Genomic DNA, 11,954 nt, shown 5'->3' on the forward strand with positions numbered 1-11,954 from the left:
GGTTTTCCACAACCAAAAACTTTTTTGTTGGTACTGGTTTACTGTGCCAAACTAAAAAAGGTTTTGTTTTGACTCTGACATTGTACCTAAAAATAAAGAAATTGCTTAAACCTGCACCTAATTCTTCAACTTGACATAGACATTAGATCATACAAAAAAACAAACACAATACTGGAGCGAATCCTGTCGAATCCACCCAACTTGTATTCCACAGAAGATTGGGTTACACATGCTAGAACACTTTATCGGAAAGAGCATTTTGTACCACGACTAAGCTCTAAAACCTATAAGCACAGACCACAAACATATTTTTTTTTTATTTAAAACATACCTAATAATTTCGGCGAAACGCCGGGACACGTATAACTTCTTTTTTACCGATATAACTTTCCCCGGTAGTTTGAATCCTTCCCGATCACTGACCCCTACCATTGTACAGTGTAATTGAATTAATCGGCTTATTAGACAACATTACATACGTATGTAGGAACATACAATTTCATTTCGTTTTGTACTAAAATACACTCTTTTGAACTCAATGCATAAGAACTTATATGCTAGGCATGTATGTACATTAGGGTGGTCCGAAAATGTATGGGAGAAAAGTAAAATCGGAAATTTAATGTTCTCACCCCCTAGGATTGTATACCCCTGTTTTTTTTTATTTTAAAATCAAAATATATTTAGAGGTCGCTCAAAGCGCTCAAAGTTTCCCATGTATTTTGTAAGGGGGAAAAAATACTTTTCGTAGAAATGGCATAGAATCCATGAAAATCAAAATTGTTCAATCTCAAAACTCTGCTTCTCTTCAGAGGACTTCAGAGAATAATGCCCAATTGTTTATTTAAACATTTTTTAATTTTAACTATTTTTTCTTTTTTTCTTTTATATATTTCTTTTTGTATATTTGATTTTTTTTTGGATTTTTCGGAGACCCTTTAAAAATAGTTAAAATTAAAAAAATGTTTAAATAAAGTCTTCTGAAGAGAAGCAGAGTTTTCAGATTGAAAAATTTTGGTTTTCATGGATTCTATGCCATTTCTACGAAAAGTCTTTTTTCCCCCATACAAAATACATGGGAAACTTTGAGCGCTTTGAGCGACCTCTAAATATATTTTGATTTTGAAATCAAAAAACAGGGATATACTTTTTTCGGTATAGAGCAATTCTAGGGTGTGAGAGCATTAAATTTCCGACTTTACTTTTTTTTGGACCACCCTAATGTACATACATATAGTGGTCCACGAAATAAATGAATTGCGATATTTTTACCGGTTTTGACATTTGTCTTTTGTTTATTTAATGCTTATTATTATTTTTTTACAAAAGTCTAGCTGGTATACAACAAACACCATATAAATTCATATTTCAAACTTTGTACAAAAATTAGAAAAATTCTGCTTACTTTCACCAAAATTTCAAACTTTTTGATCAGAATTTTGCTATGGTTTGTAAACCATTTAATTCTAGTATAATGAAGCCCAAGTTTCAAGCTGCTATAAAATAATGTTAATCTTTGTAATTTTTTTTTGCTGGCAGTGTCCTCCGTATAAAAGAAAATTGTCAAACATACTTTTGTATGAAAAAATGGTGAAACACCTTTAAACAAAAAATAATAATTTTTGTGAGCTATCTGCAAATGTTTTTTGATGTTGGCTGTTGTCTGTCGCTTCACCTGAATATGTGAAAAGAAATTCCAAAGAATCGGCGAAAAAAGGTCGATGCCGATGCTCAATTTTGTGCCGATACTAGCCGATGCCGATGCCGATTAATCGGTCGGACTCTACTAGGAACTTCACTTTCAATAAAAATACCTTCGCCTCTTTTTTACATTGTATGTATGTATGTATATATTTATGTACACATGTATGAATGTTTATATACATTAGGGTGGGCCTTATTTTTCAACTTTTACCCATAAAGCAGGACTTCGCGGATAGTGGAAAGCCATGCGTCAGAAGTCCTTAAATTATGTGGAAAAGGCTCTCTAACTTCCAAAACTGACCAGATATTAAAATGGCGTAGCGATATTTAAGATACGCGTGCAAAAACCCATTATTTCAAACAAATACTTATACGCTCTTTTTCCTATTCTATGTACAAATTTTATTTCCGTTGTACGATTTTAAAAATGTTTCACACAGCACATTTTTGTAACCAAATGAACATATTGATGGCAGAGTCTTGCTTTGTAGCTTACACAAAAATTTTATCAATACAAATAAGGACACACCCTAATGCAGATGTATACAGTACAAATTCATTAATATATATAGTATGTGTATAGTGGTGCATACATAAATATTTATATATTTTATGTTATATGGAGATATTAAGAATAATCGTTTGTAATAAATGCAGCTACAAACTCAAGGCTTTTAGCTAAAAACCTGTTCCGGTCTCTCTTATATTCTTCCAAGAAAACCGTACAGCACGAAGTGGCTGAGTCACAACAAATATTTACTAAATCGTGAGAGCTTCTATTCGCATTTAAATTTTTTGTGCGCATACACGCCGCTTAAAGCATTGATTTCCGACTAGGAATAACATTAAATCAAATAAAGAAATATTAAATTAAATCAAATGAAAAATTAAATTTATGATACAAAATTCTCAAAATTTCATTACAACTTTTTGCGTTTGTTTCATTTTTGATTTGTTATTTCGCCAAATTTACAATTTCAATGCAGTCGATCATAGAAGGCAAAGCGCTCTCTTATCTAATCACTTCGGTGCTGATAAAATTTTGTGGTGTGGTGTCATACATACATATTGATATAAACAGTTAGTTGTTATCATTAGTTCTCGCGTACATACTTATTCATCTAACGTATTCGTGAAAGAATGTTTTGGAGGAACTCAAAGAATAAGGAACCGAATAATTCTAAGGAGTTTAATAATGCACTGGTGCATCAGGATCCGCGCATGAAAGTACGCACTGCAACTGCGCAATCGGAGACAACAAATACAACTGAGCAAAGTGCGACCATTATGACAATGAACGCAACAAAATCACTCAACAAACTGTACGGCAAACGGTGACGCATCAACAAACGGCTGGCGTCACAGAAATTTCTATACGCCGTACACCGACTAAAGAAGAACTGGATGAACTGCTCAACATAACTGGTGGCCAATGCCAGCTTTTTCAAATCTTCAACACCTTGGACCAAACAGGAGACCACCGTCACACAAACAAATGGACGCACACAGACCTCATTCGTACAACAGCAGCGCACGAAATTCGATCAAACTGGCACAGGTGCAAGGATGACCACCACAACGACGGCCACTATGAAACCGGGTGCAGCATGGAGGGGCTTCAACGAAAGTAATTCAACATTTCCCAATTTCACCGATAACTTTGGTCAGGCACCCTTCACCGCTCAGAGCACTGCCACCAATTACTACCTCATTGTCTTCGACTAGCTCACCCCTGAGTAAAACAACGCTCAGCGGCAACTCATCGCCTATTGGCAGCGCACCTTTGAGCAAAACAACACGCAGTACAACAACAACAAATGGTATTGGACATATACTTCTCCTCTGTTTAATTATGGTAGTAGTAAACCAATAGGCGTTGCTGCCAGCACAGGTGTCCCCGCGAAAAATCGACAGGCGTCCCTACTGGTACTGGTTTCACAGCTAATCGAACAATGCCTTTCCAGTGTAAAAATATCATCTCCATCGACGACTTCAACAACAACTTATGTCTTACCTTATGCTAATCGCGCACGCGGACCATTAGCCGCCAGCTATGCCAGCGTATATGGGAAGCCCTCAACCGCGTCCAGTTCCAGTCCATCAGCCGATGCAAATCTTTTCGTAACAGCATCAACACCAACGAAATCAAATTTCGTTTCACGTAACGCTAACAGCACACCCTCAGCGCTGCTTGAAATTCAGCCTCGAAAATCTTTAAGCGCTGGCGCTATTGGTAAGAAGTCTAAGTTAAAACCTGGCTATGCCGTTATTTTCAATACTGTGGACTTTAACGATAAGGAGCGTTTTGAGAAACGTGATGGTAGCGACTATGATGCGAGGCTCATACGTGAAACTTTGCAGAAGTATAAGTTGAATGTGGAGACCATCAAGAATCCGACCGTGAAAAAGATCAAGGACGTTGTCAAAGCATGTAAGTATTGAACTTGCCTAAGTATTTAAAGCGTATACATTAACTGCTTAAATGATTTTTTTATTTGTTAGTTGTAAAGTTAAATTTAGGTTTATTTTTAGTACGACCATCTTTATTGCTGACTATATGCAGTTCCCAGTGAGCTATTAAAGTGGTCTGTGATGCTCTAACGTCAGCCACAAAACCTTATCTCACAAATGAGTAAGGCCTTGTATTTTTTTCACGACCTTAAACCAAGCCAAAAGTAACTAAGTAAAGAGGTAGTACTGATCGTAGAAACCGCTGTTTTCTGCAATCTTGTCTTGTCTTATTTTTTATTGGTTATAGTTTCGTGCCTATTTCGTTGATACTTTATCTTATTCGGCTTTTCGGAGCTTACTCTTAACAAATTATTTAGTTGGTTTTGGAGCGGGCACACTTTAAGGAATTTAAGAAATGATTGTAAAAAGCTGTGAATTTATATTGCCATCTTGTTTTAATGCTTCATAAGAGCCATATTTGATTTTTTATTGGCTTTTTTTGTTTCCCTAACATTCCATGGTATTTTTAATGGAATGAAAATACTTTTTTGTAGTAGAAGTTTGGTTGTTTAATAATTTTAATTCCACATAAGATTTTGACTAGATTTTAAATATTGAACTCAATATCACGAAGCAAGACGGCGAAGAAAACTTTCTAAGCCCCGTTTGGTAAATGTTCAAAAAACGCCTCAAACTGACGGCTATGGGCACTAACGTTCTACTTCCAAAACCCTTCCAAATTCAGTAAACAGCCAAAAATTCAGAATGGTTATTATACCTTTCATGAGCACGAAATGGAATTATAACTTTGGTCTGATGTTTGTAAGTACCAGAATAAGAAGAGATAAACCCATTAAAATGTATACTTAAATGATCAGAATGTCGAGCTGAGTGAATTTAGCCATGTCCGTCTGTTTGTATGCAATCTAGCCTCTCAGTTTTCAAGATATCCGGATGAAATTTGGTAGATGGGTGTATTTTTATAATTTATTAATCTTTTATCGGAACCGGGAGAATCGGGCCAATATAACATATGGCTCCCATACTACTGATTGTTCAGATATGAGATTTTTCGTTATAACTTCTCCATTTCAGTAGCCAGGAACATGAAATTTCGCACGGTTGTCACTCATTATCAACGGAATACGTACAGTGAAAATAACAAAGATCGGGCCACTTTTACATATAGCTCCCAAACAACTGATTGTTCGGATATGTATTCGATTTTTTGTTATAACCCCTCCATTTATGCAGCAGGGAACATCAAATTTCCCAATATTTAGACCCATTATCAAACAAATATTTACAGTGAAAATTGGCGAAGATTGGGTCTCTATAACCTATAGCCTTTATACAACTAATTGTTCAGATATGAGATTCTTTGTTATAACTTCTCCATATATGCAAGTAGAAACATGCAATTTCGCACTATTTTCACTCATTATCAACTGAAAGTTTACAGTTAAATTAACAAAGATCCGGTCACTATAACCTATATATTGCCTCCACACAACTGATTGTTCAGATATGGGGTTTTACTCTAAAACTCCTTTATTGGCACAGCTAAAACCGACAAATTTCGTAAGCTATTTTATAAGTAATAATACAAAGTCTACTGAGAAAATCGTCAAAAGCTATGCTGTATAAGCTTTATCTCCTATACCACTGATTGTTCAGATACAAGTTTTTGCGATATATCTCCCTTATATAGGAAGCTAAACCCATTAAATTGTGTTACCGGTTTACATACATAGTGAAAATCACTTAGATTGGTGCTATATAAAATATATCTTCCATACCTCTGATTGTTTAGATATGATTTTTTATATATGTATCTCCTCTATTTATGTATGCTGTTAGAATATAAATTTTTTCAAATGCAGTAATCTGTTAAAATAAAATCTTCAGATGTTCATGAAAGGTATGAAGCCTCCGGCATAGCTGAAGACAGCGCTGCACTTACTTGCCTTTTTTTATTGAAATCTTCTTCATATTAAACCTTTTTCGTTGATGTTTGATTAAAACATTGTCCATTTGGGGCCCGAGAGCAAGAAACTTCACCAATTACCTCTATCATTTGAAATCGTTGCATTTTCATGCGCTTAACTATGTGCATGTGAATTATGTCATGCCATTAAAAACCGTCTACAGTTCGTGTTTCTATTTTTTTTTTTTGAGAATACGTGGCCCACACGAATACGGCCATAGATCGTGCGAGGAACTATTCTCGTGAACGCGTCCACACGCATTACCTCTTCATCGATGTTGCAAGGGTAGCTGCCATGTCAAAATTTACGACCTGCACGAAAGTAATACGCTACGTAGCGTAAAGTTGGACACAAGCCGTTTACTCAAGACCTTCCAGTGCTTTTTTTTTAGTCGGTTTTATTTAGCTTGATTTTGGTCAAATCTAGTGTTAATTGAATTTTTAACCCCTTCCTATTGACCTCTTGATTTGAAACTTGGTACTCACCTTTTGTTCTGATGGCAATAAAAACACGTAGGTATATTCAGTGTCATTATAAATCAAAGATGGGTACCGCCACGAATTGGTGAAAAAAAATGTAATTTTTACAACGCTATCAAAATGGGTATCAAATTAAAAGGTTTAATTAAGCAGCTAAACACTACAAACTTGAAAATAAAGTGTTTTAAAAAAATTTAAGTCAAGCGGTTTTAAAAAATAATTACAAGAGAGGGGTGATGACTGGCACCTGGTACCTATGAAATTAGTTTTTAGCTTCATTTTAACATCGTTATTATATTTCTTTAGAATAAAACCGTTTAACTAAAATTTTTTACTTACTTTATTTAAGCCTTCCTTGGCCATTTTATAAGTAAATTTTGTGCTTATACATAGGTGCATTTTTCTAAAAATATGAAATTTTTTTAGTGATTAAAAAGGATTTCACCAATTACTCGTGTCTAGTAATTGCTATTCTAAGCCATGGAAGTGCTCATGACTCTGTTGCGGCTAGCGATGGTGAATACAATGTTGATGAAACAATGCTACATCCCATATTAGATATACCAAGTTTAAAGGAGAAGCCGAAAATTTTCATTATACAAGCCTGCAAAGGTTCACTTGTACCAGGTGAATATAAGAAAGACGCTTCTATGCCACGTGGATCTCCCAGCGAAATACTCAAATGTTATAGTACTTTTGAAGGTAACTACATAAATATGTACTTGTATTTATATCTACATTCAATATTTCAAACTTAAAAAAAAATAAAAATAATGCGTAATAACTAATAAAACTTTCATAGGTTATGTCTCGTACCGCACCGAGAAAGGCAGTCCATTTGTCCAAGCCTTATGCGATGAAATAAAGCTTAAGGGACAAAGTACGGACATTGAGCAACTTATGAAGAACGCTATAGAAGCTGTAAAGATTCAAACACGGTGAGTAACTCAAATGGTTATGGTAAAAAAAATTGTTTCTAAACCAGAAACCCGCACTCTATCTCACACGGCATGATTTTACATAAAATAAGCGTATTCGATTTAAAATGATTGTCTCAACAAATGACCCACAAAACAATAAAAAGGGGCCGGTTTAATGGAATAAAAGCTGATATGGAAACCAGCACTGACTATATATGGGAGTTTGGAACTTCAGTACTTAATTACCTATGTATTAGGTTCCAGATTAGAAAAGAATGGGATGTAGGAACTCCAGAGGCAGAATAGGGTATATCCATCTATACTGATGGTTGAAAAATAGAGCAAGGCACCAGAGCCGGCCTCTACTCGATGGACCGGCAGCTCAACCAGGTCCGAATCATGAAATTCGAATCGGAATTTCTTTTTGGGAATAAGGCATTCGGGAGCGAGGCCGCATTAAATTGTTTTGGAGATTAGATTAGATTAGATTTAGAGAAGGGAGCAGGTCACCTAGTTACCGCAACCGAAAACGATCTATTGTAATAAACCTCTATTCAACTACTGGTCATATTTGATCCACATAGCCACTGATGAGGGCTTTACAACGGCACATAATGTGCCAGTAATGTTGCGCTTCGTTCTTCATCCAGATATAGTAGTTTCGCCTAACGGTGGAATAATGTATGAGCTCTTTGTACTCTACACTGTCCATTGAGATGAGCCTTGCTGTAAATAATAGAGCATCTTTCATGATTACAAAGTGTAGAGGAGGCAGGTCAAGAAGCGCCTCGAGAGCCGCAGTTGGTTTGTTCTCATCGCGCCAGTGATGCCCACGCAGGCTAGTCGTTGTTGCTGATCTTAGCCTGCGTGGAATTTACTTCTGCCTTCTCCCGCCAGCTGGGTGCAGCATAGGTTAGAATGAGTTTGCAGATGGCATCCACCTTACCAGTCTAGGTCTGATATCCCAGTTCCGTCCTATAAATTTCCGACAGGTCCAGATAGAGGCCCTGGCCTTTTGAATAATTCTTTCTAGTTGCGCATTTCATGAGAGCTTGGCATCAAGGATAGCTCCTAGATATTTGACCTCTTTGGGGAAGTGTATCTTTTCATCTTGAAGGAATGTTAGTCTTCTTAGGATTTGCGTTTAACCTATTGTTACTGCACCAATGGCGACTATGTTCAGAGCATTCTTTAGGAGGTTGGGGATAGTGTCTTCAAACCTGCCTCTGATTAGGATGACTCGCTAAGAAGGCAGGTTAGTTCGTTTACTACGATGGACCAAGGCATAGCGGAGATCACTTCCCTCTACCGGCAACCTTTTGTAGCTAAAAATCTGACCCTTTCCTTTCTTATAGTGCACGTAATGGTTCTAGATTTAAGAACATTTCATATCCAGTGGCATGTGGTTTCACCTCTGCGCCGGACGCAATTGTCTATTAGAGAGGGTTCCGCATTGTCAAAAGCGTCCTCCACGTCCAATAAACATACCACCGCCACCTCTTTGTCCTCCAAGGGCTTTTCAATTTTCCTTGTTAGACCATGAAGAGCGTTTATAGTAGATCTACCTGGGAGATAGGCATATTGGTGTCTATGTAAAGCGTTACCTCTAGTACGATTCTGTCCATTGTTTTTAGTAGAAAGGACGTAAGACTAATGTGTCGGTATGACCTTGGTTGGTTTTCCTCCAACTTTTGGGATGTAGCGAACAGTCACTTCCTGCCATTGTAGTGGAAGCGACCCCCACGCAAAACATGCTCCTAAAAGTGGAATCAGGAAGGTTAGCAAGCGGAGAAGTCCCTTTTGAAGAGGAACTGAGAAAATTCCATCTGCTCCAGGTGTTTTGAAAGGCGCTGAGGCAGATATAGCCTATCTAATTCTATCCGCATCGAACAGTCCTGTGGAGATTCTCCAATCCTCTGCGTAGGAGCGTTTATCCCAGTCTGCGTGTGGATGGTTATGGCTGTGCTCAGTGCCAAGCAGTCAGGAAAACGCACCTCGACCAGCAAGTTAAGGGGTTCCATGCAACTGTTCGTGAGTGATCCGTCGGGTCTTTTCAGGAGCCCTAACTCATTAGTGTGCGTTTTTGCGAGGGCTCTATGGATTCTTGCGCTTCCTGTAAGGTCCTTGATCCCTGCTAACTTTTTAATGAATAATGAACAAGCGGGAACTCTGTGCGTTCTCAAGATTATTACGGCGGCGGCTTAGTAGGAAAAAGACAGAAGATCTTCTGAAGCTTAATTGATCTGCAGTAAAAGTCCATACCGGCGTCATTACTGGTTACTGCATATAACTAGTACTCGCTGCAAACTCGCTACTGCGATTAGAATGAGACGGAATCACTTAACCACTTTCTCTGTCGCCGGGCTAAGGTCGAAGTGTCCCAAGAAACTGGGATCACGTTTCTTCAACGGTCTGGCAGAGATAGCGGAGTTGAAACTCTGGCATCTCCTCAGCTTCATTTGGGATCGAAATTGGTTCAATAGGTTAATGCCAGGCAAATACATTTTTCTCTGAATAGGAACCCTTGTTAGGTAAATATGTCTCTTCCTTACATTCAATCAAAGAGGGTACTTCCAAAGGGGGCAAAAGCACGAGTGTTCCGTCTTTCCAAATTTCAAGGCAGGAATGGTAAATGTGGTTGTCTTGTACTCAAACGGCAAGTGTAAACTCCCAAAACTCACCAGCAACCAACCAAACAAGTTTCCTGCAATCCCGTCTGCTCTCTACCTGTAAACCTCCAAATGCCTGCAAATTTTTGGTATGAACCCCATCAAGCGAAGTGGTCAGATATGTCATTACCAGGTGCATTCGTGTGACGTGACATTATGAACAAAACAGCTCGTTATGTTTAAAACGAGCCGAATTTCGCGGGGTCGAACTAATTTCTAAGTAGTTGGTGGATCGACCACTGTCTTCAGTTGAGTTGTGATATCACTGCCCACAATCAAATTATTTTTTTCCTTATCCTCGAAAAAGTTTCAATTATGGTCTTAGTCCGTCCCCATTTGGATTGCGAAACCTTCACCTTGAAATACTGCAAATGTATTTTCAAAGCGAAGAAGTAAAGTCTTACTCTATTAAATATATTGGCAGACAGATCCTGACCAGTTTGAGTCATAAGGGTAAGTTTGGGCTTTGTGATGAAGTTGAGCCAAAACCTGGTTTCACGAAGGTCCATACTACAATATTTGTTTTAGAAAAGATAGTGATGGCGTACGTATTTCCAAACATATGGACAGTGACCTGCCAGATCCCCCACCAAAAGTGAAAGCTGTTGCTCTTTTAATCGGCCCGATTAAATGTGAGCCAAAAAAACCTTTCAAATAAAGCATGTCGTAGTTTTCACCCAACATAAACCACAAATGGTCTGCGGCACTCCCTTCCGGTGATATCGTTTCAATAGTAAACTTTCTCGCATCCGGTGCAGTTTCTTCACTTCGAAAAAAAGGAACAGTCCAGCGCCTTCGTCTTGGTCTGCAGGCTGTATCGGAGATACAGCCGCTATATTTAAACGTAGAATACGTGGTATGGTTAAGAGCATATCCAAGTCAAAACCGAAATCACACACTAAGAAAAAAAGGGTTTTTCCAAAATTTTACAAATTTACATACTTCTAAGTGAAAAGAACTCAATGAGAATATAAGCGAAAGCCCTATTTTTATTTTTATTTTATACCATTGTTTTTTTCTACAGCTTACTGAGATTTAAAGATTTGAAATTTTGAACAGAAAAGATATTTATTGAAAAAACTTAATATAAAATTGTTTGAGCGCTTGAAAGAAATTTAATTCAAACTGAACATTTGAAAACACATTTACATGTTGTGGTTGTAGCTAAGGGCGCAGAGATACTTGTTACTATTTGTTAACNACTAACAATTTATTTTTATTTTTTCTTTAACAGCTCAAACCAAATTCCATGCATGACAACTAATCTAACGAAACCATTTGTATTTGGAGATTTTGTCTAAGGCAAATTTTGTTAATTAAATACATAGATACATACGCATAATATATGGGTGTTTCCATCGGAAGGTATACCGCGGCAAAAAAAAATACAAGTCATATATCTAACGTATTTATTGACCAAATTATCTGCTTTTTTAAATATATGTATACTGGCTATGTAAGTAGAAAAATGTCTGCGTAAAATAGTCTTGCTAGGTGGCGCCACGGTCAAGATGTTTTCAAAAACCGTATTTATGGTCCGATTTAGTTCAAATTTGGCGTATGTAGTTGAAACATAATAAATCATAGATTTCCAAAAAAAAATGTACCCTGAATTGGCGCTGAAGTCAAAATACAAAGTACATATATTCGACATAAAATACATGATTTATTTGCGCTATAAATTCATTTAATGAAATTTATGTCACGTGACGCCACGTGACGTTTCACACTTGGGGTTGTAAA

General features: G+C 37.2%; 1 pseudogene; it reads left to right on the forward strand.

Moving 5' to 3' along the window:
- The first annotated feature begins 2,635 nt into the window (after window positions 1-2,635).
- Window positions 2,636-11,581, forward strand: LOC108358763 (uncharacterized; annotated as a pseudogene).
- Window positions 11,582-11,954: the final 373 nt, after the last annotated feature.

Source organism: Rhagoletis zephyria, unplaced genomic scaffold, assembly GCF_001687245.7.
Source record: "Rhagoletis zephyria isolate East Lansing unplaced genomic scaffold, Rhagoletis_zephyria_1.1 Rzeph_scaffold_00295, whole genome shotgun sequence".
In the NCBI taxonomy this organism is placed as follows: domain Eukaryota; kingdom Metazoa; phylum Arthropoda; class Insecta; order Diptera; family Tephritidae; genus Rhagoletis; species Rhagoletis zephyria.